Source organism: Cervus canadensis, chromosome 27, assembly GCF_019320065.1.
Source record: "Cervus canadensis isolate Bull #8, Minnesota chromosome 27, ASM1932006v1, whole genome shotgun sequence".
NCBI lineage: Eukaryota > Metazoa > Chordata > Mammalia > Artiodactyla > Cervidae > Cervus > Cervus canadensis.
This window is the reverse complement of record NC_057412.1, coordinates 48,019,375-48,046,684: the sequence shown is the minus strand read 5'-3', so window position 1 is coordinate 48,046,684 and position 27,310 is coordinate 48,019,375. Positions and strand designations below refer to the sequence as shown.

Genomic DNA, 27,310 nt, shown 5'->3' with positions numbered 1-27,310 from the left:
AAATCACTGCAGATGGTGACTGCAACCATGAATTAAAAGACGCTTGCTCCTTGGAAGAAAAGCTGTGACCAACCTAGATAGCATATTAAAAGGCAGAGACATTACTTTGCTGGCAAAGGTCCATCTAGTCAAAGCTATGGTTTTTCCAGTAGTCATGTATGGGTGTGAGAGTTGGACTGTAAATAAAGCTGAGTGCCGAAGAACTGATGCTTCTGAACTGTGGTGCTGGAGAAGACTCTTGAGAGTCCCTTGGACTGCAAGGAGATCCAGCCAGTCCATCCTAAAGGAAATCAACCCTGAATATTTGTTGGAAGGACTGGTGCTGAAACTGAAACTCCAATACTTGGGCCACCTGATGTGAAGAGCTGACTCATTGGAAAAGACCCTGATGCTGGGAAAGATTGAAGACAGGAGGAGAAGGGGACGACAGAGGATGAGATGGTTGGATGACATCACTGACTCAATGGACATGAGTTTGAGTAAACTCCAGGAGTTGGTGCTGGACAGGGAGGCCTGGCGTGCTGCAGTCCATGGGTCACAAAGAGTCGGACACGATTGAGACACTGAACAGAACTGAGCTGAATGTGTTGCTTCTGGCTACGCATTGCAGCTCAGGCTCAGACATGCTGAAGAGGAGAGTGGAGCTTCAGAGGAGCGACTGAACTTTGCCCTCAGGCAGGTCCCTTCCCTAGGCTTGCCTAGTGCTCAGCGGTAAAGAATCTGCCTGCAATTCAGGAGCCACAGGGGACCTGAGTTCGATCCCTGGTTTGGGATGATCCCCTGGAGGAGGACATGGCTACCCATTCCAGTATTCTTGCCTGGAGGATTCCATGGAGAAGGAAGCCTGGAGCACTAAAGCCCGTGGGGTCACAAAAGAGTCGGACAAGGCTGAAGCAACTTCACACGCATGCACAGGTCCCTTCCCTACCCTGAGATTCTGAACTGGTATTTTGAGCTGCTTTTCCCATGAAGAAGAACCGAAAACAGCTTCGGAGGAGACAGGTGGAATCAGAAGTGTGGTGACACAACACAACAGCGCTTTCTCAGTGGTTTTTAGGAAAAGTCAGGGAGGGAATCCGGTGGCTGACGTCACACCTGGCGGTCTTCAGTGGACCTTCTGAGGCCCCAAGTAATCAAAGGCACCTTCAGAGTTTGTGAGCATGAAGCTTATATAATTACGAGAGCCCTCTTTAAGGCAAAAAATTACAGATTTACAAATACAAAATTAGGCATGCGAGTGAATATTTACTTCGAATAAGAAAATGGATCATGACAGATTTCAGGATCCCTGAAGAATTAGGTCCCTTTCTTCTGAGATCTCGTCAGGCAATTTACCAGAAACACTTCTGATTGTCAAGCTGCTCCTCTTTCCACCTGCAACGCTTTACAGTGCTCAGCAACTCAGATAAGTGAGGGGGTCTGATGCATACACTTTACTTGGTTCATGATTTATCTTCTGCTGCACCCAGCTGAAACTTTTATGTGTGAGTCAGTCATTCAATTGTGTCCGATGCTTTGTGACCCCATGGGCTGTAGCCCGCCAGGCTCCTCTGTCTATGAAATTCTCCAGGAAAGAACACTGGAGTGGGTTGTCATGCCCTCCTCCAGGGGCTCTTCCCATCCCAGGGATCAAACTCAGGTCTCCCACACTGCAGGCAGATTCTTTACCATTTGAGCCACCCAGATAATAGAATACTTTTATAACTGTACTTATTATATATAATATATATATATATAACTGAACAGTTATATACAAGTGATATTGTAAGAGTGTCAATGGAGCACTAAAAAAAAAAGTGGGGGGAACTTTAATAATCCCACCATCTTAACCAACCACCTTTCTCCTTTGTCCATGTTCCCTTTTCAGTCCATGCTCATTTGGACATAGCATATGTGTTTGAAATCATGGTACAGATACAGTTTCATATTCTCTTTCTCTTAACATGCCATCATTTCCCTATGGTGCTCTAGTGTCTTTATCAACTTGGTACTTCCAGGATGACAGTTATCCACTCTCTTGCCATTATCAGAAATTTATATTATACAAACAAGAACGATGACGAGGACAATGGAGTTTTACCCTGGCTATGGGCAGTTCTAGGCTTCCCAGGTGGCACTGTGGTAAAGAATCTGCCTGCCAATGTAGGAGACTCAAGTTCAACTCTTGGGTGGGGAAGATCCCACAGAGGAGGAAATGGCAGCCCACTCTAGCGTTCTGGCCTGAGAAATCCCATGGACAGGATCCTGGCAGGCTACAGTTCATGGGGTTGCAAAGAGTCAGACGTGTCTGAGCACACACAGACAGCATGGACAGTTCTAACAAGCAAAAAAAAAAATATTTTTTGAAGAAAGACCCTGCTAACATTTTAATTCGCAGAGGCATAAATAATCTGTCAATTTAAAGAGAAAAATCAGTCAAAACATTTATTAGGTGTGGGCAAATAAAGAAACCATCAGCAGGTTGGACTTCTACTTTTCAAGTAATTTCTTCAGGTAAGCAATTGAAAATCCAGTGCGAAGGGCTCTTCTCATGAGGTTATTGAATAGACTCGTTTTCATTTCTTCTAGGTCTTTGTTAAACATTTCTTGCATCTTCTCAACCCTTGTCTCCAGGCTACGTATCTGTAACTCCATTTTGTTTTCAAGATTTTGGATCATTTTTATTATCATTATTCTAAATTCTTTTTCAGGTAGATTCCCTATCTCCTCCTCTTTTGTTTGGCTTGGTGGGCATTTTTCATGTTCCTTTGCCTGCTGGGTGTTTCTCTGCCTTTTCATCTTGTTTAGATTGCTGTGTTTGGAGTGGCCTTTCTGTATTCTGGTGGTCTGAGGTTCCTTTTTATTGTGGTGGTTTCTCCCAATGGGTGGGGTTGGACGATTGGCTTGTCAAGGTGTCCTGGTTAGGGAAGCTTGCGTCGGTGTTCTGGTGCGTGGAACTGGATTTCTTCTCTCTCCTTTCAAAGACAATGGGCTGCTTTTCTGGGCACCTGATGTCCTCTGCTAGTGATCAGAAGTTGTTTTGTGGAGTTGCTCAGCATTCAAAAGTTCTTTCGATGAATTTGTAGGGGAGAAAGTGGTCTCCCCGTCCTATTCCTCTGCCATCTTCTTCTCCTCCCCCGAGGTTATTGAATAGAATAAACTATTCTATTGCCAGAGATTGCCATCTGACTGAGTACTACAGGGGACATTTTTTTTTTTTCTCAAGGAGCATTTCCTAATGGAAAGTATTTCTACCAAAGTCACACCTTGCCAATTCTGGGGAAATAATTTAATCATGCCATTTAGAATAGAAATTATTCCACAGAACACTGTGAGGACCCTCTCTCTGAGAAAATCTGAACAAAACGTTTCCATAGGCTCAGTCGTTCTGCCTTCCTGGGTGGAAATGAGTTGCTGAGCACAATGATTCATCACTTCGTGGAACAGTTGCTGTGGGTGGACTCCTGTCATTCATGTCCGCCCTCACGCCCGTGGCTACACCTTCTAACCTTTTCCTTTCTCAGCTTCTCAATGTGGGGCAGCAACCAAAACACCCTGGGGGAGGGGGTTGGCTTTCTAAAATTTCACCACAAAAAAAACTTGGGGAATGAAGAAGCGGCAAAAGAATAAAAAATCTCTCATTCTAAAGCCTCTGATGTCCAACCGCTGGCAAGATCAGGGTTTGAAATGCTTGTTTCTGGGATTTGAAACTGTCTCCACGGCGCAGTCAATTCACAAGTAAAGTGATTACAGCTCCTCACAGGTCACTGATGGCTTTACACCTAAGATGGGTCTAAGCTACCAAAATTATGCCTAGGTCATTTTTGGAATGAACCTGAACCTTAATTGGCTTGATTCCCTTTATTTGGGAGGTTCCTAATATGTCAAAATTTGTCACAAATGTCCTGTATGAGATAAATTTCATGCGCTCGTATGAAGGGCAGACAGGGGTCAGAACATCTTAGCAGAGGCCAGGTGTCTATTTCAGCTGAAGATATCTTGGGTGTTATGACAGTGTTGAGGCTTAGACCCTCCCCAAACTTCAACCTGTAACCTCTCTTCAAACTTTATGGCTTTATTGCCTTATAATGAAAGGCAAGATTTGGGGTTAACTACAAAGAACTGGTTTCACAGAATATTCTAAGGTATTAATCTCCCTTCTGCATCAGTGACTCATTTGATGTCACAGGGAGGGCGATGATCAAAGGGTTTCCGCCTGGCAAAGACAAAAATGTGTACGTTCCATTTTTTTTTTAAATTTTATAAAAGCCAATGTCTATGTGAACCAAAAACAGGGACTGACATTCTGACCAGCCAATTTTCTCCCTGATGCTTTTGTAAAATGAAATTTTCTTTGCTTCCTATTTTTATTCTGTCTTATAGTGTTGCTGGCATGGGTAACAATCACACTTGGCGCTTCTGTCATGCTTTTCATCCAAAGATTTCAAAGTGCTCCCCAACAGGATTTCATCTTCACTGCAGGGCAGGGAGGAAGGTCAGCTCTATTTTGCCTAGTGAGCAGATGGAATGCTGAGAGGTGACATGACTTATAAGCCTGCCCTGCAAAGCGGCAGGGGCAGAACCAAGTTAGAGCCCAAGCTTCCCAATTTCTAACTCCATCTGCCGTTCACTTGTCCAAACTGATGTGGCCTCTTCTTCGAAGGGCTTGAACAGTCAGACCCAGCAAGACAAGTTACAAACTGCTTGTTAAGTGTTTTCCTTGGAAAGTCACCATGCCAAGGTGAACTGACCTCCTGGAGAAACTAGAAGCCCCAATCCAAAGAGGTTGGATTTGTTTTGAGAACTAGTTTTCAGACTTTAGGAGCTTGGAAAAATATACCTAAAAAGTGAGTGCAAATCTTCTGAGTGAAAAATGGCAACCAGATCTCAATACTTGAAAATATCAAAGTATTGGCAAGGAAGTCAAGCAACAGGAATCATACTCTGCAGTTGGGAATGTAATCAGTACCACCACACAGGAAAACAATTCAGCAATAGCTTATAAAGTTGAACATGAACATGCACTTCAACCCAGTCATTCCATTCCTGTGTGTTAATATACACATGTATGTATAGGTATACCTGGGCTTCCCTGGGGGCTCAGCTGCAAAGAATCTGTCTACAGTGCAGCAGACTCAAGTTTGATCCCTAGGTTAGGAAGATCCTCTGGAGAAGGGAATGGCTACCCACTCTAGTATTCTTTCCTGGGAAATCCCATGGACAGAGGAGCCTGGGCTTTCACAAAAGAGTCCAATATGACTTGGCAACTAAACAGCAACAAATGTACTATATGCTCAGTTGTATCTGACTCTGTGACCTTATGGTCTATAGCCCGCAAGTCTCCTCTGTCCATGATATTTTCCAAGCAGGAATATTGGAGTGGATTGCCATTTAAACAACAACAAATAGGTATACATAAAATATATATGATTCATGAGGTGAAATATTACCTAGGGGTGAAGATGAATAAATCATATATTCACATAAAATATGGATAAATCTTATCTATAGTACTTAACAGGAAAAAAGCAAGACTGAGTAGATAAACTAAGAAGTGAATCTATTTTTGTAAAGCTCAAAAATATGAGAACTAAACATATGCTCAGAGGCACAAACATATACAGGACAGAACTGTTTTTTAAAAAATAAGGGGATGATAAAGACAAAAGCAGGTGGTGGTACCTACATCTTGGGAAAGACAGAAATCTGAGATGGGAGAGCGTGTTAGTCAAGGTTCTGCAGACAATCAGAGCTGATAATATATGTATAGGTAGAGATCCATTATAAGGAACTGGCTCATGAGACTATGGAGGCTGGGAAGCCCCACAGCCTGCCATCTGCCAGTTGGAGGCCCTGGAAAGCAGGTGGTACAGTTCTGGTCCAAAGGCCCAAGAGTCGGTGAAGCCAACTGCGGAGATCCCAGTCCAAGGGCAGGAGATGGCCAACGTCTCAGCTCAACAGGCAGGAAGCAAAAAGGGCAAATTTTTCCTTCTTCTACATTTTTGTTTTATTCAGGCCCTAAACAGGTTGGATTACTTTGCCAACAAAGGTTCGTCTAGCCAAAGCTATGGTTTTTCCAGTGATCAAGTATGGATGTGAGAGTTGGACTGTGAAGAAAGCTGAGCACCGAAAAATTGATGCTTTTGAACTGTGGTGTTGGAGAAGACTCTTGAGAGTCCCTTGGACTGCAAAGAGATCCAACCAGTCCATCCTAAAGGTCAGTCCTGGGTGTTCATTGGAGGGACTGATGCTGAAGCTGAAACTCCAATATTTTGGCTACCTGATGCGAAGAACTGATTCATTGTAAAAGACCATGATGCTGGGAAAGATTGAGGGCAGGAGGAGAACGGGACAACAGAGGATGAGATGGTTGGATGGCATCACCAACTCAATGGACATGAGTTTGAGCAAGTTCCGGGAGTAGGTGATGGACAGGGAAGCTGGCGTGCTGCGATTCATGGGGTTGCAAAGAGTTGGACACGACAGAGTGACTGAACTGATTGACTGAAATAGGTTGAATAATTCCCACCCATACAGAAGAGGGCAATAATAGAAGTCCATCAACTGGAATGCCACCTCATCTAGAGAAGCACCTTCACAGATATACCTGGGTATAATGTTTAATCTGGGTCACAATCATGTTGATGCACAAAATTAGCCCCCACAAGAAGGAACAATGAGTCATTAGTAGGTTTTGGTTCTTAGATTGAGTGGTTAATTCATGTGATTTTGGTGTACCATTTTTCTTAAAAATGGCACATATATATTACACATATTATTTTCAAATATTGCAAAGCAATTTTAAATCTGATAAACCAAGAGTTTAAAAAAATGGACTTTTAGAGGTCCATATACCTCTGCCAAGGGTTGTATGTATGTGCTTGTATATAATCAGAATTTGATATGCTGCATAAGGGTCATACACATCAAAGGTTTTTAAGGGTATTTTAAAACCATCCATCCAAAAATTAATCAGGAAAAGTATCTGAAACAAGTACGACATAAAAAGTTATTATAGTTAGTCTATGAAGAGTTCATATAAACCGAGAAGCAAGATATTAAATATAAAATCTGAGAAAGTATGTGAACAAACAATTTACAGAAAAATTCACATGAGAAAGATATGAAAGAGGCTTAAGCTTTATTTGCAAACAAAAAATGCAGATTTGTCAGGGTAACTTTTTTAAAATTTGTAACATTGATGAAGATTGAAAAAATCCTTAGTGCTGGCAGGAGGTCAGCGGAGCAGGAGTAAACACTACTGATGTACGACAGTTTCTGGAAGCATTTTAGAGACAGAATTCAGTAGCTTTAACTAAGCCCATAATTTTTTGCCCAATTCAGCCCTAGAAACCTTTCCAAAAGAAATCATTAGAAACTGAAAGCAGCATGTTCAAAGCAACATTATCTTTAACAGGAAAAAAATCTGTGCAAATGCTGAATGGTTAAATAAAGGAATAGGAGAATGGTTAAATAAAGTGTAGCAATCCTCAGTGGAAAGAATATACCATTAGCAATGGTGTTTTTAAAAAAGTATCTACTGATATGGAGGCACACTCATGCCAAATGAAAATCAGGATACAGAATTATTCATACAGCACAATTTAGATTTGTAAAATACATGTACACACACACACACACACACGAAGGAGAATGCATGGAAGTTGCCGACATGTTTAAATAGTGATCACTGCATTATGGACTTGTGCGGTTTTTAGTTTCTCCTACATTTATTTCCATGGTTTCTAAATTTTCTAGTTTAATAATAAAATATAATATTTTTGAGATAAAAGCATACACAATAAACAGGCATTTCCTGTAACACAATAGTCCTGGATCATAAAGTGTCTACTGTAGGGTGATGGACTCACATGTTTTAACAAAGAGAGTATCACATCCTGGGAGCCCTCTCAGCCCAGGCAAAAGCAGGACAGTTGGTCATCCTATCTTTCGGCTTGAAAAAAATCAGTGGAGTGGAAAGATTTCCCAACTGTGAATTGCAAAAGCAGTCACGATGATTCCTTGAGTCTCCCTATAGATAGAAGTGGCTATTTTGACCTTGAAGATTTTTATGAAGAGTTTTAAACAAGTCACGTCTTATCGAGTTTGTTGAAAGCAGACCAGATTGCATCAATGCTAAATAGGCTGGTTAAGCTACATTACACAAGCTCTGAAAGCAAACCCAAATAGGTCAGGAAACAACTACCTCTTGTCTGAGAAGAGAAGCTTATTTTATTTATCTCTCTTTTCATTTTTTTTTTTTTTTGTGCTGAGCATATTCTTTCCTTTTGCAAGAGTGGGAGCGGCAGGTGTATCATGTAACCAGAGGAAAACTGAACTCAGATTAGCAAAGCTAAGGGGAGTCAGCTCAGAGGGGGAGGTGAACTCCCAGCTAGGGCTAAAGCCCTCTGGAAGAACACGGATTCAGGTTAGACTGCCTTTACCTGCCTTTCTTAAACCATTGGGACAAATCCCCTCCCATGCTACATCTACAGGGAGTTTTTCTACATCTTTGCTTAGGAAGTGTCTAGAAAAAATGATAGAATTAACGTACTGTGTGTGCCAACAACCATCTCTTATCACGGAGGAGAGCCGCTTGTGGCAGACCAGAAAGTGACAGGGCTGGCAGTGGTCTGTGTTTGAGTCAAGCCTTTGTACCTTTGGGTAATCATGTAGTCACCTGTGTCTTCATGTCCTCACATATAAAACAGCTAATAGCACCTGCATCATAGCATTTGAGGATCACACACCTTCATAGCTAACATGCTGGGCTTGGAGATGGGTATGCAGGGACTTCCCTGGTGGCTCCGGCAGTGAAGAATCTGCCTGCAATGCAGGAGACCCGGGTTTGATCCCTGGGTTGGGAAGATTCCCTGGAGAATGGAATGGCTACCCACTCCAGTATTCTCGCCTGGAGAACCCCACGGGCAGAGGAACCTGGCAGGCTACAGTCCATGGGGTTGCAAAGAGTTGGACATGACTGCGTGAATCACACTTTCACTTTCATAGCATCTGTGCATCACGTACCTTCACAGCTAATACGCCGTGCTTGGAGAGTGGTTGGAGATGGGTGTGTGCGAGTTTATTAGGGAATGTGCCTCAAATTCTCAACCAGTGTAGCTAAAGGAAGGAAGAAGGATTGAGCAGAGTGGGACATTGTGGTGAAATCTTAGCAAAGCCTCAGTGGGAACCCTCCAGATCTGTCCTGAGTTGGGGCGGGAGGGCAGTGGTCTTAGGACCCCAGCAACCAGTCAGGTGAGGACCACCCTGGGGAGAAGGAAGGACTCTGGTAGGGCAGCCTGTGTCCCCCCCCAGGTCCCCTCTCACAGTCCCAGGCTGGGGTCTGAAATCCATCCTTGTGTTTGGGCCAGCAGGGGCACAGATCTGATGACTAACTTTGTCTGGAGAAATCCCCCATGGCTTTGCTGAGGCTTCCTGAGGTTTCACAGAGTCTCAGAAGCTTTTACCCAGCTTTTTGTCCCCTTCTCCTGCACTCAGGATCTGATTTCTTCGAATCTATGGTGAATCCTGTGATGTGCAACTCCAATCCCCTTTTAAGAACAAATTTTAAAGTTAACTTTAAAAAAAAATCCTCTTTAATTTTATTTTTTGAATATGTAAAACAATGTGATTCAAAAGGCAACACTTATAATATTAAATAAACAAAAGCAAGATGCATACTTAGATAATTCAGATGTCCACCCCAAAAGACAGAGAACAGGGTATAGAAATTGTTCAAGACTAAAAGAGGCCAAAGAAATATGGTGACTAGTTGGTTGAGCGTATAGAAATCTATGGATACAAAAAAAAAAAAACCAAAAACAGTGTGACAAAATTCTGGTAATTGGTTATCTAGGTAAAGCACACTGTATGTATTAGTCTTTGAGTTTTTCTGTGCACGTTGACGTTTTCAAAACTATAAATTCAGGGGAAAAGTAAGAAACCTTTTCTTGTTGAAGTGTCTGGCGCTTCGTTTCTTATTTATCTGCAAACCTGTTAAAACAGAAAAGATGAACAGCATGGCCTGAATGGGAGCAAATAAGTCAAACACTAAAAATACACCCTAATTTTTTATAAGTCAAGCAGGAATTAGTAGAGGGAGATCTCTGGGTTTTAATATAAAGTGAAGTCACTCAGTCGTGTCTGACTCTTTGCGACCCCATGGACTGCAGCCTACCAGGCTCCTCTGTCCATGGGATTTTCCAGGCAAGAGTACTGGAGTGGGTTGCCATTTAAACACCACTTAATTCTCAGTAAAATTTTAGAGGAATTAAATACATGATGTGTGAGCACTTAGAAAGGAAAAGAACAACCATTAGGAGATGACATATGTTATGAAGAATTTTTGTTGTTGTTCAGCTGCTAAGTCATGTACAACTCTCTGTGACCCCATGGACTGCAGCATGGCAGGCTTCCCTGTCCTTCACCATCTCCTGGAGTTTGCTCAGATTCGTGTCCATTGAGTCGCTGATGCTATCTAACCATCTCATCCTCTGCTGTCTTCTCCTTTTGTATTCAATCTTTGCCACACCCGGGTTTTTTTCCCAATGAGTTTGTTCTTTGCATCAGGTGGCCAAAGTGTTAGAACTTCAGCTTCAGCATCAGTCCTTCCAATGAAAATTCAGAGGTGTTTTCCTTTAAGATTGACTGGTTTGATTTCCTTGCAGTCCAAGAGACTCTCAAGAGTCTTCTCCAGCACCATAATTCAAAGGTGTCAATTCTTCAGTGCTCAGCCTTCTTTATGGTCCAGTTCTCACATCTGTACATGACTGCTAGAAAACCATAGCTTTGACTGTACCGACCTTTGTTGGCAAGATGATGTCTTTGCTTTTTAATATGCTGTCTATGTTTGTTATGAAGAATAGTCATGCAAAACACCTTTCCCAGAGGGGAATCAAAGATACAGTTTCATTGTAACAGAGTATCTGAAAAAGTCAATCATATTGGTATTGTGATTAAAATGGAAAATACAAACCGGATGATTAGCTGAGTTTTCCTTCCCATTCTTCATTCCTTCATCCCTTCACTCATTCATTCAGCATTAACCATGGGTTCAGCACTGCAGAGACAACCACCCTATTAGAATAAATGAACACATTACGTCAACTCAGGCTTAAAGGAAATTTCTAAGTTTCTAAAGTGTGCTCCAGGGCCAAAGCGTCAGGATCACATGCAGTGCTTGTTACACATGTATATCTGAAGTCCCATCCCACACTGACTGAGTCAAAATTTCCAGAAATGAGACTTGGTAATCTGCATGTTTGAAAAATGTTCCAGATAATTCTTTTGTACACTAAAATCTGAAAGTCACACTAACGTTCTCTGCTCTCTTTTCTGAAATCTCAAATATATTAATCAGTAAGTTAGGTGGATTCCAAGTTGGAGCAAAAATTGATAAACCATATTAAAGAATCAAACTTGAAAAAGACCTTGACAAAGGAGAAAGGTGGAATGAAATTAATGATATACAACTTAATAGGGTTAAATGTTAAGTTCTGCATCTAAGGTCAAAGAATCAACTACTTAAATATAAGGTGGAAAAGCTCTGGGCTGACAGCAGTTCACTTGAAAAGATATAAAGTTCAGCGAGAGTCAAAAATATGGTATTATTTTTTAAAAAAACTAACACAAATTTTAGTATGCATTAATAGAAGTTGAAATTAAGGAAGGGAGGGGGAGAGTTACACTCATTATATTTTGCATTGGCAGAGCACATCAATTTCAAGATATTTAAACACCTGTTTTTTAAAAAGTCATTGTCAAACTAGAGTTTGTCCAAGGGAAGTTGACTAGGTCATAAAGTGTCTTAAGACCACGTCAGTGAAGACTCAAGAAGTAGAATGTATCTCATATAGAAAAGTGAAGATTTACTTCTTCATGATAGCTGTCGTGGTGGGGTTGGAAAGCTATCAGTTGAGGAAACAATTGATTTTTTTCCTGTATGATTCTACAGAAAAAACCTGGGAACATTGGGGCAAAGTTATAGAAAACCTATTTTTGGTATAATGTAAGAAAGAATTATCTAAGAGTTGGAGGGCTCTATATATGGATATTAGCTGTTCCCTTTAGAGATAGTGAGTTCCCGAAGTAGGTTAAAACATCTGTCAGAGACATTGTGGAGAGGATTCCAATTAACCAATAAATCAACCAAGGGAGGTCTTGCTCAGACCAGTATGGCTGGTGGGCTGGGAACTAAGGAGTGTGGTTAACTCAACCCTCTATAACTAAAATACAAAAAAAAGAGAAAAAAATATTTTAAATAAATAAGAAAGAATACCTGCATTACCTGCGTGGTCTCTTCAAACAATGTTTCTGTTCAGACCTTTATCTTGTTTTATCAGCTGTTAATCCTTCCAAAGGCATCCATTTCTGATATTGTTTATGGAACCTGTTTTGGAAAAGGCAAGCATCAGAATGCCCACGACGTACTTCCACGGTCTCCTGCAGAAACATGACCCTGGTCAGCTGACGTGTGTTTAATCCAAAAGCTGTTACTCCCCTGACACAACAACAGACAGCCTCCCCAGAAGTGGGAGCCGAACTCGACGTGTAAGCTCGCTGGTGCTCTGCGAGGCAACGTGGCACAAAATCTGTATCAAAATAGGGTTAATGTAATGGTAATTAATTGGAGGAATTATGGTCCCTTTTTTGAAGAGTTTCTCATGTCATACGCAAATTGGTTTGAGCATTTGGAAGATGGAACAGAAGAAAAGATGGACTGGAAGAAAATGGACTATAAACGATATGAAAGACTGCTGGGTATACTGAAATTTTTAGAGAAACCAAAAGATACACAGAAGAGTGGAGAGGGTGGCTGGCTGGGGGATAAGGACTGTTGAAGTAGTCCTTCAGAGTTATGTTATGGGCAGAGGATGAGACAGTCTGCTGCTGAGGTGACGTCAAGATAATTCATTTGCTAGAGCCATCCTGGACTTTTTTTTCAGCTCCCTCTGTTTTTTGAACACTATTCCAATCTCTGACATAACTGTTGTGCAGCTCTTGAGTTTGTCCTTATTTGTGTGTGAGTCCTAGGCAATACTTCTCTGACCTTTCCGCTTAACCAAAGAAAAGAAGAGCCTGTGTCCTACTAGCAGTCCGGGATGGAGTCCGTGCAGCTGATCACAAGTTCAACGTTTCTTTGTGGTCTCATTATTTTTAATCTTTAAAATTTCATGAGAAATTTGCATTCTCTTCCTCAATAGATCTGCACTGATTTTTACATAAATATGATGTCCAACCCATTAATTTAAATTAATATCTTAGGGAGATATGTCACATAATTTTTAAGTTGCTTCCCATAACTCCTGGCCAGTAACTCCTGTAATCCTTGGAGGTGTGGCAACCTCAGCTTGAGAAACATGCTTGCATGATACACTAACGTTACCTGAGGTTATCTGAGTGACTGGTCCCTGGAGATTCTAATACACGCTTTTAGGGTTTTTTTTTTTTAAGTTGACAGTGAAAGTTTGCAATTTACTATTTGAGCTTCGTTGCTAAGGACATTAGTTTGCAACTGGATTTGGTTTGGTTTGATTTTTGCTTTATTTACTTATTTAATTGAAGTAATAGTTGATTTACAGTGGTTCAGGCATACAGCAAAATGATTCAGTTATATATATAGCATATATATAACTATATATATTTATGTATACACATATATTTATGCCAGATGCTCACTTATGTCTGGCTCTTTGCAACCCTGAGGACTATAGACTGCCAGGCTTTTGTGTCCATGGAATTTTCCAGGCAAGCATACTCGAGTAGGTTGCCATTTTCTCCTTCAGGGGATCCTCCTGACCCAGGGATCAAACCCATATCTCCTGTGTCTCCTGCATTGCAGGCGGAATCTTTACCCACTGAGCCATCAGGGAAACCACACACACACACACACACACACACACTCACACACACGCGCACACACACACGCATATTCTTTTTCAGATTCTTTTCTATTATAGGTTATTAGAAGATAATGAATCTAGTTCCCTGTGATATAAAGTAGGTCCTTGTTGGTTATCTATTGATATTTTATATACAGTAGTGTGTTTCTGTTAATTAAATGCTTTTAGAGATATTAATATGAAAGTGTGTGTGTATGTATGCCCCAAGCACCAGAACCTCTTCTGAATCACAAAAGCCAGGAAGACAGCATTGTAGATATTTTAAATACATGTTAATTTGTAATAAAATTAACCAGAGGCTACAGAAAAATGGAATTTAATGTTTAAACATAAAATGTTTATTTGTAGAAATTTTTATATCTTCCTATATATTAAAATAACTATATTTTGTTTTTTTTCTTTAGTCATTGTTGTTTTCCCCCACTTTATTGTAGACCTGAAGAAAGTCCATCTTCTTTCACATGAACCTTACTGAAGAAATAATAGGGGGAAGAAAGAGAGAGAAAGCTGTAGAATGAGCAATACAAAGAGACAAGGGTAGGATTAGACCTCAAACTCGTTCAAGGTGTAGAGTCGCACATAGAGTACTTTTTCTATTACATTTTATTAAAAATTAATTATGTTAAAATTATGTGCTTTATTTGCTAAAACATCATTAACAGTTATTACATGTTATTTATTAAAATCCTTATAAGAATTAAATTTTTAAATTAAATATTGACTCCCAATAAGCTAAACTTAATAAGTAAGCCTACTATTAATGGTGAAGGATTACAGGAGAAGAAGACATTCATTAAAAGTTTTATACATAAACAATACGTTCAAAGATTATGATTTTCCAAGCCTTGTTTTGGTTTTTTTTTTTTTTTCTCATTTCTAATGTTTACATTCTCTAGAAATTGGTGTGTTCTTCCCAGGCACTACTATGTCCAGCAACATTTAGTGAGAACTCACTAATGACTGTACTCAGCAGTTTGGTTCAGATCCCCTTACTGGATAGTTATATCTACTGGCTCAGTCAGGAGCCCACAGCCGGGACAGCGGGAAGGGTGTGAAAACACATCATCACAATGAAGCCTGGGGCGTGCTAGAGGAGGATGTGTCCAGGCATCGAGACAGGAGGCCCAGGAGAGCGTCCACAGATCCAGGGGTCCCTGGGTAGAGTTCCGACGTAACACTAGGCGGGACTTTGACAGCTGAATGTCAGACGGCGGAGTCCAAGCAGAAGTGTGCCGCTGTGTGACGCAGCATGGGCTGTTACGGAGCAGCCATTGTTAGCTGTGGCTGGGAGGGGTTAGAGGAAGGGAATTACAGGGTGCCTAAGAAAGGAAGCGGGATCCCGGCTAGACGCCTCATTTCTGTGCTCTTTGTGACCACAGGCATATGACTGATCTCCCTCTACAAGCTCCAGTTTTCTCACTTATGAATTTTTTTTTGTATAAAATCACGTAAGATAAAGCAATTTAAGATGATGGCAAGGACTGGTCCCAAGCTCTCACGGTAGACTAGTTGTTCTTGCTGTTTGTGGAGATTGATACAAGTAAACACAAAAGGCGGAACGCCAGGCCCATGACCTCACAGGGACCACCTCAAACTCACTGCCATGCCAATGTCTGTAAGCTGGCAACAACATAGAGACAGGACTCTGGGGTGTGTGTGTGTGTGTGCACGTGTGCGTGCGCGCGCGTTTGTGCGTGTGCGTGTGTGTGCGTGTGCACGTGTGTGTGTGCGCGCGTGTGTGTGTGTGTCTGCATGTGTGTGTGCGCACACGTCTGTGTGTGTGTGTGCGTGCGTGTGTGTCTGCATGTGTGTGTGTGTGTGTGCGCGCACGCGTCTGTGTGTGTGTGTGTGCGCGTGCGTCTGTGTGTGTGTGTTGACAGAGACACAAACAAGAAGATAGAGACAGAGATGGATCCTGGGAAGCAGGAGTTATCATTCCACCTGTGTCTTCTACAGGTTTCCCTGGTGGTTCAAACGGTAAAGAATCTGCCTGCAATGCAGGAGACCAGGTTCAATCCCTGGGTCAGAAAGAGCCCCTGGAGAAGGAGATGGCAACCCACTCCAGTACTCTTGCCTGGGGAATTCTTCTATGGACAGAGGAGCCTGGAAGGCTACAGTCCATGGGATCCAAAGAGTCTCTGACACCTCCCAGATGATTGCAAAACTTCATCCACTTTTCATAATAAAATAAATATGTTGTACTGCCCCTTTTCTTCTCATTATAACACCTGGCCTCGCCAACCATGGAGCTTGTAGGAACTGCACATGTTCCTCTCCCACTCCCTGTATGACTTCCGTAGGAGGAAGTGGTGCCTATTAGAGTGAAATACAATATGCTTCTTTAAAAACCATTTGATTGAGGTGTGATTGACGTACAAAGAGCTCTACATAGTTTGTGTATATCACTTTATGAGTTGGAGATATATATACATCCATGAAACCATCACCAAAACCTATGCCATAAATATCTATAAATTTATCATCTCTAAAAGTTTTCTCCTGCCTTCTTACTATTTCTAATTTTTGTAATAGCATGTAACAGCTGCCATCTTAGAAAACTTTTAAGTATATAATATAGTATCAAAAATTATAAGCACGTTGCTTGTAGTAGTAGATCTCTAGGACTTATTTATCTTGTATAACTGAAACTTCGTCAGTTCAGTTCAGCTCAGTCACTCAGTCATGTCCACCTCTTTGCGATCCCATGGACTGTAGCATGCCAGGCTTCCCCGTCCATCACCAACTCCCAGAGCTTGCTCAAACTCATGTCCATCGAGTTGATGATGCCGTCCAACCATCTCATCCTCTGTTGTCCCCTTCTCCTCCTGCCTTCAATCTTTCCTAGCATCAGGGTCTTTTCTAATAAGTCAGTTCTTCGTATCAGGTGGCCAAAGCATTGGAGCTTCAGCTTTAGCATCAGTCCTTCCAATGAATATTCAGGGTTGATTTCCTTTAGATTGACCGGTTGGATCTCCTTGCAGTCCAAAGGACTCTCTTTGTACCCTTAGACAAATAACTTCCCCATTTCTGCCTCTCCTTAGCCCCAGCAACCACCGTTCTACTCTCTGCTTCAGTGAGTTTGACTATTTTAGATTCCTCATATAAATAGTATCATGTGCTGTCCCACTGTGTCTGGCTTATTTCACTTAGCATAATGTCTTCCTGATTCATCCATATTGTCACAAATGGCAGGATTCTCTTCTTTTTTAAGGCTGAAAAATGTTCCACTGTATGTATATACCACATTTTCTTTATCTATTTATCTGTTGATGGACACTTACAATGTATTTACATTGCACCCATCCCTTGGCTATTGTAAATAACACTGCAATGAGCATGGGAGTGCAGATATCTCTTTGAGATCCTGATCTTAATTCCTTTGAGAATATATCCCGAAGTGGGATTGATTGCTGGATCATATAGTATTTTTTTTCTATTTTTTTTGAGGAACTTTCAAACTAATTTCCATAGTGATTATGCAAATTTACATTCCTTTCAACAGGGTATCTTTTTCTCCATGATATACTCAATAAAAGTCCTCACATCAAAGTTCAACTGGACATCTTTCTGGTTTTTGACTGGGAAGACACTTGGAATTCATTTATCTGAAAGTCGGTTTCCCTAAACACTGCCCTCAAACTTGTACATCCTTCTCTGCTCCCAATGCTCGTCAATAATAGCATCATTATACACCCAAAGCTCATGCCAGCAGCATGAAAGTCATTCTTGATCCTTCCTGTCTTTTACTCCCTGTGTTCAATCAGTCGTCAAGTCCCAGGAAATCTAACTTCACATCATCAAACCTGTCTTCCTCCTTCCACTTCTGCTGTGGCTTCCTCAGTTCAGGTCCTTATTTTTGTTGTGTTCTCATGGGACTTAACTGTGAAAGCCGTTCTCACGACTTCCTACGTCCGACAGAGCCATCGCCCATGGTGGCAGAGATGTGACCTTACACAGTTCCTCTTGAAGCCCTTTCAGGCCACTCTACCGTCTACAGAGTGAGGTCAAGACAGGGTGGCCATGGTCCCACCTGCTCTGACCCTGCCTCCCTCTTTATTTCCCACCTCACAACCTTCCACATTTTGTGCTCTGATTATACCAAGTTCCTGGCTGTTTCCCAGAAAAACTCTTCCAAGACTTCATATGTTTGCACCTACAATCTTCTATACTTTGCCACTCAAAGTATGGACCATGGACCAGCAACATCAACATCACCCAAGAGCTTATTACTGAATCAGAATCCATGTTTTAACAAAATCTCCAGGTGATTCTATTCACATTAAAATTTTAGAATGCTTTTTCCACCTACTTTGCCCATGTTGCCTACATGCCCTAGAGATGGAATGCCCCCCATTTTATATATTTTTTAAAGGCATCCTGCTTTTTACTATCTTGCAACAAATGCTGCAGATAAGATATCTACACTCATAATTTTAAAAAATGCAAAATAATACTTCAACTGTAATAGGAAAAAACGCAAGTAGTATGGAATAAAATGGATGTTTCTGTATGTATACGCTTGGGCACTCCTACACTCAAAGACATAACAAATGTTTGCCTAGAACCACAGGGGACTGATAGGTACAAATGAACCGATTCAAGTGTATTGTTTCAGAGACACAAATGCCAAGAGCAATGAGACAGTCAGTGATACTTTTCAGGCTGGTGAACGACTCTTGGCAAAATTCCAAAAAGAACAGAAAACAATCTTTCTTTGACTCATAAGGGAGCTGTATTCCTGGAAATGCACTTTTTATTAAAACAAGATAAAACATACTTTGTGTTTACATGTGACGTGAGTTGGATATTAGGCTCAGACAAATGTAACCAAATTTTCACCCAGACAAATGTCTGGTGGGACACTCAAATGTCCTGTTGGATGCAGGATGGGTCTTTGTGAGTAGGATCAAATCATACAGAGCAGAACATCTAGCATTTCTGGCCTTTGTCCACTCGATGCCTCCTATCAGTGACCAATGGTAATACCCTCTAAGATTCTCAAACTCTTGGAGGGAGCAACATCTGTCCTGCTGAGAAATTTTAGTCAACTTGATCAACTCTAGAGCTTCCTTCAAGCCTTGATCATTCTCAACACAGTCTCCTTCTCCAACCCTGGTACTTCCTGGCTCTTTCCTTCCACGGTCCTTAGCTCCCCTGAATGTAGTGCTGGCCCAACTTCCTGTAGTGTGGAATGGCAGGTGTATACGGCAAGAATGCCAATTGATCACCATCATACTTGCCCAGGGAATCACGCAATCTGAAATTGAATAAATGTTCAGAAACGTTGCTGAATAAATGACTTTAAAAACAAAAAGCAAAATAGAAAGAACAATAGAGCTTTAAGAGCACGTAGATTGAAGATTAGAGATGTAGTCATCCATAAAAACGAAGTGTTACCTAATATATCTACCTTACCCTGACACGATAAAAATAATATGCTTCTCAAACAGGCAATTTGAAATTAATATCATGGATTTTTTTCACACTAATGTATTGAGCATAACACTTGGACCCTCAGGAAAGCTTCCACTAAAAAAATGCACTCCTTTATGTAGTTCAAATAGTGTGTAGAATGGGTCTTAAATATATTTTTACTTTCAGAATGGGTTGTGGAGATGGTGGTAAAAAATTAAAACGAAAATACTTCTGACAGCTGTAATATTTAGGAATCACAACAAGGCATCCATCTGCCTGGTTCACTGTCCCAGAATATGCCGCCGCTCCTGGCACGTCCAGGCAGGTAATAAGTGCTTGTGGCATGCATTAATGCACGCATACATAAATGCATTAATTTGGTCTCTGTTTCCATTTGCTCCAAGGCTTGGAATTTCTATTAAAATTGCTAAGCTTTAAGGAAATGAAACATATTAAGGAAAACCACCGAGAAGGGTGTTCCTTCCCATTCTGTAGTGAATGCAGCCTTTGAGGCGCGGAGGACAGCCGGTCAGGGAACGCTGTGACCTCTGAAGCCCAGCACAAAGGTGGCCTTCTTTGTTTTCCTCCTGTTCGTGGGTTTCAGAAGCTGGTGCCAGCTGAGTCTAGATGGTGCGCGCTTTACACTTGAGTGAAACACTCCCTGCCCTCCGTTCTGGGAGCCCCTCTCTGCTGCCTCCATCTGCTGCTCTGATAAATGCTCATATTTTAAATATATTACTATCAGCTCACTCTCAGAGTGGTTTGCCAGCTCCCCACACAGCAAACAACCCTGCTGGCGCCGAGCCACTTCTTGGGTGGAAAGAATTCGGGCAGACAGAGGATATAACTCCCAGGGAGGAGAGAAAAAAGGGGGGAGCTTGCCTGCAGAAGCTAGGGGCGAAGACCACGTCTGTGTCCTGAGGGTCCCCAGGGGCCATGGGGATCAGCGCCCGGGCCCCGGCTGTCTACGCAGAGGGCGAGTGGGTCTGAAGTGTGGCCATTCCAAGAGCGGCGCCGAGGTGAAGGGGAAGAAGATGTTTTGCTCTTTCTCTGAAAACAAATTGAACATTCTTAGCCTGGTCGGCTGACAACCCTCCATTATGAGTAACCTCCAGGAGACGAAGATACAGAGGAATTTGCCTCCAGCTCTCAGAGCCTCCTCAGCACGCACACCGTCCCTGCTCCTCTTCCAAGCGCCCCTGCTAGTTTCAGCTGGCAGTTGCTCCCTTTCAATGTGCCTGCCTTCCAGCCACGGATCTCTAGCTAGCATAATCACCAGTTGCATTTGGGAAAGTTGAGTAAGACAGAGCGGAAGGTCTCTCTGAAGAACACAGTTAGCATAGAAGCCACTGGGGCTTTATTCTCTCACAGTTGTGGAATCAAAGAATATGAGGACTGGACGGAGAGTTAGAGGGAACCGATCCCTTTATCCCAAAGGCATCTTGCATTATCACTTCCCAGACTGACTCCCGATACCCTCCTCTCAGTCCTACACCAAAGCTCCCCGCGGGGTTTTCTCCCTCATTTCAGTAGTGGTGACTCTGTTCAACCAGTTGCTCAAGCCAAATGCCTTAGAGTCATCCTTGGTTTCTCTCCTCACTTTCCTTGGTTTCTGTCACACCCCACGTGTGACAGCAAGTCCTGAGGACACTAGCTTCAGAAGGTAGCCGATATCTGATCTAACTTCACTGCTTCAGCCTGGCCCAATCCACCTCCATCTCTCCTGCGCATCACTGCAACAACACGAGGATCAGTAGGGGCCAAATCTGGCCTGCCACCTGTCCTTGTAAATAGAGTTTTATGGAAACACAGCCACCCTCACTGGTTTCCCTTCTGCTGCGGCGGCATCACCGAGGAGTCACTACAGATACTTGTGACCTGCTAAGGATACCTGCCATCTCTAGGCTTTCCCGGGGGCTCAGTGGTAAAGAATCTGCCTACAGGGCAGCAGACGGGTTCGATCCCTGGGTCGGGAAGATTCCCTGGAGGAGGGCATGGCAACCCACTCCAGTATTCTTGCCTGGAAAATCCTATGGGCAGAGGACCCTGGTGGGCTACAGTCCATGGGGTCACAGCGTCAGACCCAACTGAAGCGATTGAGCAGAGCACGCGCCGTCTTGAGCCGACCCCAGCCATAGCCTATTAAACTGAAGGTTGGATAACGACACCGCCCCTCAAAACTCTCTCACTCAGAGTAAAGTTTGAGTCTTTCAAGGTCCTGTGTGAACTGGACCCCACCCCACCCCCGCCCATGATCTTCTGGCCTCATCCCTGCTATTCTCCCCTATGCTCACTGTTGTCTGACCACCCGCCCACCCCCTGCCCTTCCTCAAATAAGCCAGACAGATTCCTGATGCAGGATTTTGCATTTTTTCACTCTCCCCTCTGCTGGAAATGACCTCCTCATGGACACGTGTGGGGCTTCCTTACTCCTCGCCCACTTTTTACTCAAGTGCCACCTGCAGTGAGCCGTCTCTGACCATCTTATTTACCATGGCAGTTCTTCCCCAGCCCCTCACTGCCTTCTTCTTCTCCAGAGCTCCGATCAACATTTAACCTACCACGCTTCCCTTAGGCAGTGTGTCTGTTGTCTCTCCCCACACCCCAGACCCCTTCTCACTAAGATGCAAGCTCTTTAAGGCCTCAGTTCTGTCCCATCCGCTGTTCCCATACACTCACAGTGTCTAGGCGTGTACTAGATATTCAATAAATATTTGTGAATAGCTAAATAAATCCTGGGAAATAGTGATGTTACAGCAAAATGTGAAATGTACCAGTGTCTCAGCAAGGGTTTCTACAAACACACCTATCTGGGGAAGAATCTCTAGGAGTAGCTGGCTGCAATGACCCGTGGGCTCCGGGGACCACCTTGTTCCCCACGCTCCCTTTTTTCATCTTGTTTCTTACCATGTAACTAATGTCCTCATGCAACTCCTTGAGCCTATGGCTATGGTTTCTGTAGTATTTTCATTCTCACTCCGTCTTCCTTGGTGGCTCAGATAGTAAAGAATCTGCCTGCAATTCAGGAAACCAGGGTTCAATCCCTGGGTTGGGAAGAGCCCCTAGAGAAGTGAATGGCAACCCACTCCAGTATTCTTACCTGGAGAATCCCATGGACAGAGGAGCCTGGCAGGCTATATAGTCCATGGGGTCGCAGAGTTGGACCTGACTGACAGGCTTTCACTTTCACTGTAGTCTTTTCCACCTATTGTTATTAAAACGTATCTCTCTGGGTTCTATTACTGAAAGACTCTGGCCTGTTCTTTTCTAAGCTGATAAACTCATTAAAGACCAAATATTAATGAATAATAATGTCTCTACCACCTAGAAAATAATTTGCATTTAAACAGCTTTCAGTGCCTGAATCCAAAGACGCCAGTGATGTGGGAATTCCCAGCAGGCAAAAGGCCTGGGCCATCTGGGGTCGTCACGGAGAGGGCTCTAGAGCAAAATCAAATCCCAGCCCGTGGGCAGCTGTCCACTTACCTCTGGGTGAATCCAGCTGTGTATATCCCCACCAGAGTGTGTGTGTGTGTGTGTGTGTGTGTGCGCGCGCGCGCATGCACGGATAGGCAGGGCATCAATTAGATGCACTGAGAATATCTTAACTTGCATGGAAACGAGCCTGTCACTTGTGATATATACCCGCACTTACACATATTACTATCGATTCCTTCCCTTCGTGCTTTGATAGCTTTTCATCTAGCTTACAGTTCCACTGGCACAAAGCCACTTCTTGGGGAGGGAAAAGAAGCTGGATGAGCATAGACTTAACTCCCCAAAGAGGGGAGATGGGGAAAGGCGAACTGACTTTTGGAGCACAAACCACAGGCATGTTCAGTTGGCCTTCTGGGGCCACGGCTTCTGGAGCGAATCTACCACGCTCCAAAACAGAGTGCGGGTTCTGAGAGTGGAAGGAGGAAGAGCATGAGAAATGCAATCTTTTCACCAAAAAGTCACAAAAAATAAAATTCCTAGTGCACAAGATTTCAGGCTATGCAAGGAAACCAGTGGAGGGGTGTCTCTGGCATTCCAGTACTGCCAACAAAATTAAGAGAGCTATCCAAACAACTGGAGAGGAACATATCCATTAGCAAACCTGACCGATTCATTTGTCCAGAGCCCTTCTCTTGCCTCCAGAGGCATGCCCCCTGGACAGAGATGTCACTTACCCCTTAGTGATAGAGAAGGTTAAGACACGCCCTGCACCTTAGTTTACCAGAACCTGACCCAGGTGGCCTAGCAGCGTAGCTGTTGAACAGGAAGACCTCATTCTCTTCTGAATTACGATTAGAGTATGATTTTTTTCTCTCCGACTTTACACGCTGGCCTGTGAGTACCTCTGAATTTGTCATCTGGTGTAACGGGTACTGATGTGTCCTTCCTCCAGGGAATCCCCCGGTTTTATTCACTTTGTTTTCTAGACAAAGAAGCACAACGGAAATTTTAACCATATGGAAATTTTCTGCATTTTTATTGAAACGGCATCTTGTATGTGGAGACTCATAAGAGATTAGCACAGATTTCAGGTCCTAAGTACCCTGATGGACACCCAGGAAAGGCCATTGGTAAACTACAACAAAACCAGTTTCTAAATTCACTCAATATAGCACTAGAGAGGTCCTCAAGCTACTTGGAATACACATCTGTCTCTCTCGGGAAGGGGCAGAGGATGAGCTCCTTCACCATGAGATATCAGAGAAAGCCTCCTCCCAAGGTGAGAGACACTTCTCTTGTGGCTGCTGTGATTCTGTCTCCAGGGCACCGCCTTAGCCCAGCTGCACTTGTGACCTAATGTCCGGAGGCCGGGAAATAACCTGGGGCATTTTGAATTTGCTGTAGGCAACCTGCATTAGTGCAGAGGGATTCTCCACGGTACTACATGTGGGCCTTCCCACCAAGTCAAAGGGGAACAGAGGAGCTGGTGATGTTTTCACCAAGATGGATGACCTCCTAGGCAGGCCACCTGACTTCTGAGATCCAGCCCTAGCTGGTGGCTCTCAGATTCTCACATGCACCAGCGCCTCCTTGAGGACACCCTAAAACACAGATTCCTAGGCCTCACACCAGAGTTTCTGGGGTAAGGTCCAAGAATTTGCATTTCAACCAGTTCTCAAGTGCTGCGGCAGCTGCTGATCCAGATACCAAGCTTGGAGAACCGTCCTTGTAAGCACAGTGTTTTGATAACTTTTTCTTTTTCTCCTGCTGTTGGGGTTCATGGAGCCTGTGACTGGGGGAAAGCGATAGAAATTTCAGCTGCAGCAGCAGGGGGCATGTGGTGCCTTCAAGTCCAGGCTGCCATTCAAGGCACACATATAAGTGAGAGTAAAAGCACATGGAATGAGTCAGCCTTTCTCATGATCCCAAATACACACGTCTGTCTCGTCTGGCAGTCTGATCCTAGTTCATCCACGTCACTTTTAAAGCTCATCTGATGATAGCTTGGGTCTCTGATCCATGCCCATAGCAATTAGGCCAGTATTAGAGAAAAACAGGCTGGCATAAAAGTAGAACTCCTGTAGCATCAGTGAGCAAACTTCACCAGGCACAAGAATCTTGAGTCCTTTTGTGTCCTGGTCGTCGTGGGGCAGGGAGGGGCACACTGGGGGGTCTTGGTTTTGGTGGAGAACAAAGGTTCCTCAGCAGACAGTCCCAGCTGCGGCAGGCGGGGAGCGCTGCTGAAACTGGAGGTGAGACTGTCAGCCTGAAATGTGCACAGTCCCTCTGCAGCTAATTTCAAAGAACACCCATGTGCTCTAGCCTTCATTTCTGTCTTTCTAGAAAACTTGCTCCTCTAAGGATACCAAAGGCTGTAAAATCTTTCTCTTGGGACTTCCCTGGTGGGCCAGCAGTGAAGCATGCGCCTTGCAATGCAGGTCGTTTCGATCCCTGGTGGGGAACTAAGAACCCACGTGCTGCAGAGCAATGAAGTCTGCGACTACTGAGCTCCAGAGCCTGCGTGCTGCAACTAGAGAGTCCATGAGCCAGAATGAAGACCCTGTGTGCCGCAACTGAGACACAACGCAGCCAAATACATAAATAAATAAGATAGAAAATAAATAAATAAAATATAAGATAAATAAATTAAAAATAAATAAATATAAGATAAATAAAATATAAAATAAATAAAATAAAACCTTTCTCTTTTTACCCCTTGGCCCCCAAAAGAGGAAGGATAAGCAGTAAAATGTTGCCAGTGGACTTGGGACTAACAGGAACAGTGAGCCTGCAAAGTCCTATTGGGTAATGCCGGTATTCAAGGGTGTTCTTTTTTAGGTAAGGCAGGGAATGGGGGAGCCGCATTAGCTGCTGGAAATACCTGCGAAAGGCTTGACGGTGTCATTAAACCCTTCAGATGTGATCCCTCCAGGAGAGATGACACATTTATTTCTATTCGCGCTGAGCTTCCTTTGTAGATCAGCTGGGGCGCCGCTGTGCTGCCTCTTCACTCCGGGGCCCGGGCTGCAGGAGCACCGCTGTCTGGAGGGCTGCTGACTGCCACGGGGGAGGGGAAGAGAGCGCGGCAAATCCCATGCTCAGATCTGACACGCTTTACTGGCTCTGGTGAGTTGAATTGCGCCTGCATGCATGCTCAATCGTTCAGTCCTGTCCCACTCTTTGGGATCCCATGGTATCCCCTCCCAATTCACGTCCCCTCCGCGTACCTCAGAATGTGCCCTTATTCGGAAGGCAGGCCTTTTCACATGTACTCAGTGAAGAATCTGGAGATGACAGCATACTAAATCTCGGTTGGGCCCTGAATCTAACAATTGGTGTCCTCGTAAGAAGAGAGGACACAGGCAGAGCAGAAGACCACGTGAGGATGGAGGCGGAGAGTGACGTGTTGCCGCCCATGCCAAGGAATCCCAAGGACAGTCGGGGTCTACCTGAAGCTTTCCTGGCATCTCAGCTGGTAAAGAATCTGCCTGCAATGCAGGAGACCCTGGTTCGATTCCTGAGTCAGGAAGTTCCAATACTCCAGTGTTCTGGCCTGGAGAGTCCCATGGACTGTATAGTCCATGGGGTCACAAAGAGTCGGACACAACTGAGGACTTTCACTTTCACCAGAAGCTAGGAAGAGGCAAGAGACGACTCTTCTCTAGAGCCATCAGAGGGAGCCTGGCTCTGCTGAAGCTTGGCTTCAGACTTCTAGAATATATTCCTCTTGTTTTAAGCCCCCTCTTAATGGTAATTTCTTAGGGCAGCCCTAGGAAAACTAAGACTCTGGGCAAAGTCAGTCTCAGCCAGTTTCAGGGGAATGGAGAGGGGTAGTCCTGCTGTGCTGAATAGTCTCTCTCAGACCAACTCTCCACCTTTTCATACTCTGCAGAGCCTGGAAAACATAACTTCAAGAGCTGCCTACGCAGACCTCTCCCCCTGTGGTTGCTGGCTGAGAACTGCCCATGGCAGGAATTCAGAGGATGGGGGTGAAGACTGACTTACTCTGACACCTTTTTCTCTGCCAGGCTGGTAGTGGCTGTGTTCCCCTATCAAAGGCCACCAGCTCTCGCCCAGAAGCCCTCCCTCAGCTTCTCCTTTCTCTTTCTTGTAATCACTTCCTCCTATTGCCCCTCCAGGACGAGGGACCTGGGAGCAATCGCTCTTGCTGGCTGAGAGCCCCTCTTCTCTGCTCGCATCCCCACATCCTTGTAAACAGTCCTTTAACCAGTCTCTTCTAAGTCACTCATTTGCGTGTGCCACCTGTTTCCTGCTGACGCCCAGTGGATACACCTCCCTGGGACCCAGGAGAAGAACCGAAAACGTGCTGGACACAGTGGTGACTACCTCACTAAGCTGAGAAACAGCACTAGCAAGACAATCATGGGAACCACAGTGAGAGGAAGAGATCACACGATTGCTTTGCTCCCACTGTTCCGTTGCCCTAGCCGAGGAAGGGGTGCGCGCTCTGAAGCAAGATCCAAGCTCCAATTCTACCATCTCTTACCTGTGGTATAAACCTCTCTGAGCCTCAGTTTCTACACATACACAATGGGTATAACCATGCTTTCCTTATT

At 43.7% G+C, this 27,310-nt stretch overlaps 1 long non-coding RNA gene across 1 annotated transcript; it reads right to left on the bottom strand.

The window, feature by feature from the left end:
• Nucleotides 1-436: 436 nt before the first annotated feature.
• On the bottom strand, nucleotides 437-17,679 carry LOC122428612. The gene is made up of 5 exons (XR_006265777.1): nucleotides 17,669-17,679; nucleotides 15,937-15,939; nucleotides 12,945-12,953; nucleotides 9,372-9,374; nucleotides 437-578 (listed from the first exon to the last, which is right to left on the bottom strand). It is a non-coding gene; the product is annotated as an uncharacterized LOC122428612 (long non-coding RNA).
• Nucleotides 17,680-27,310: the final 9,631 nt, after the last annotated feature.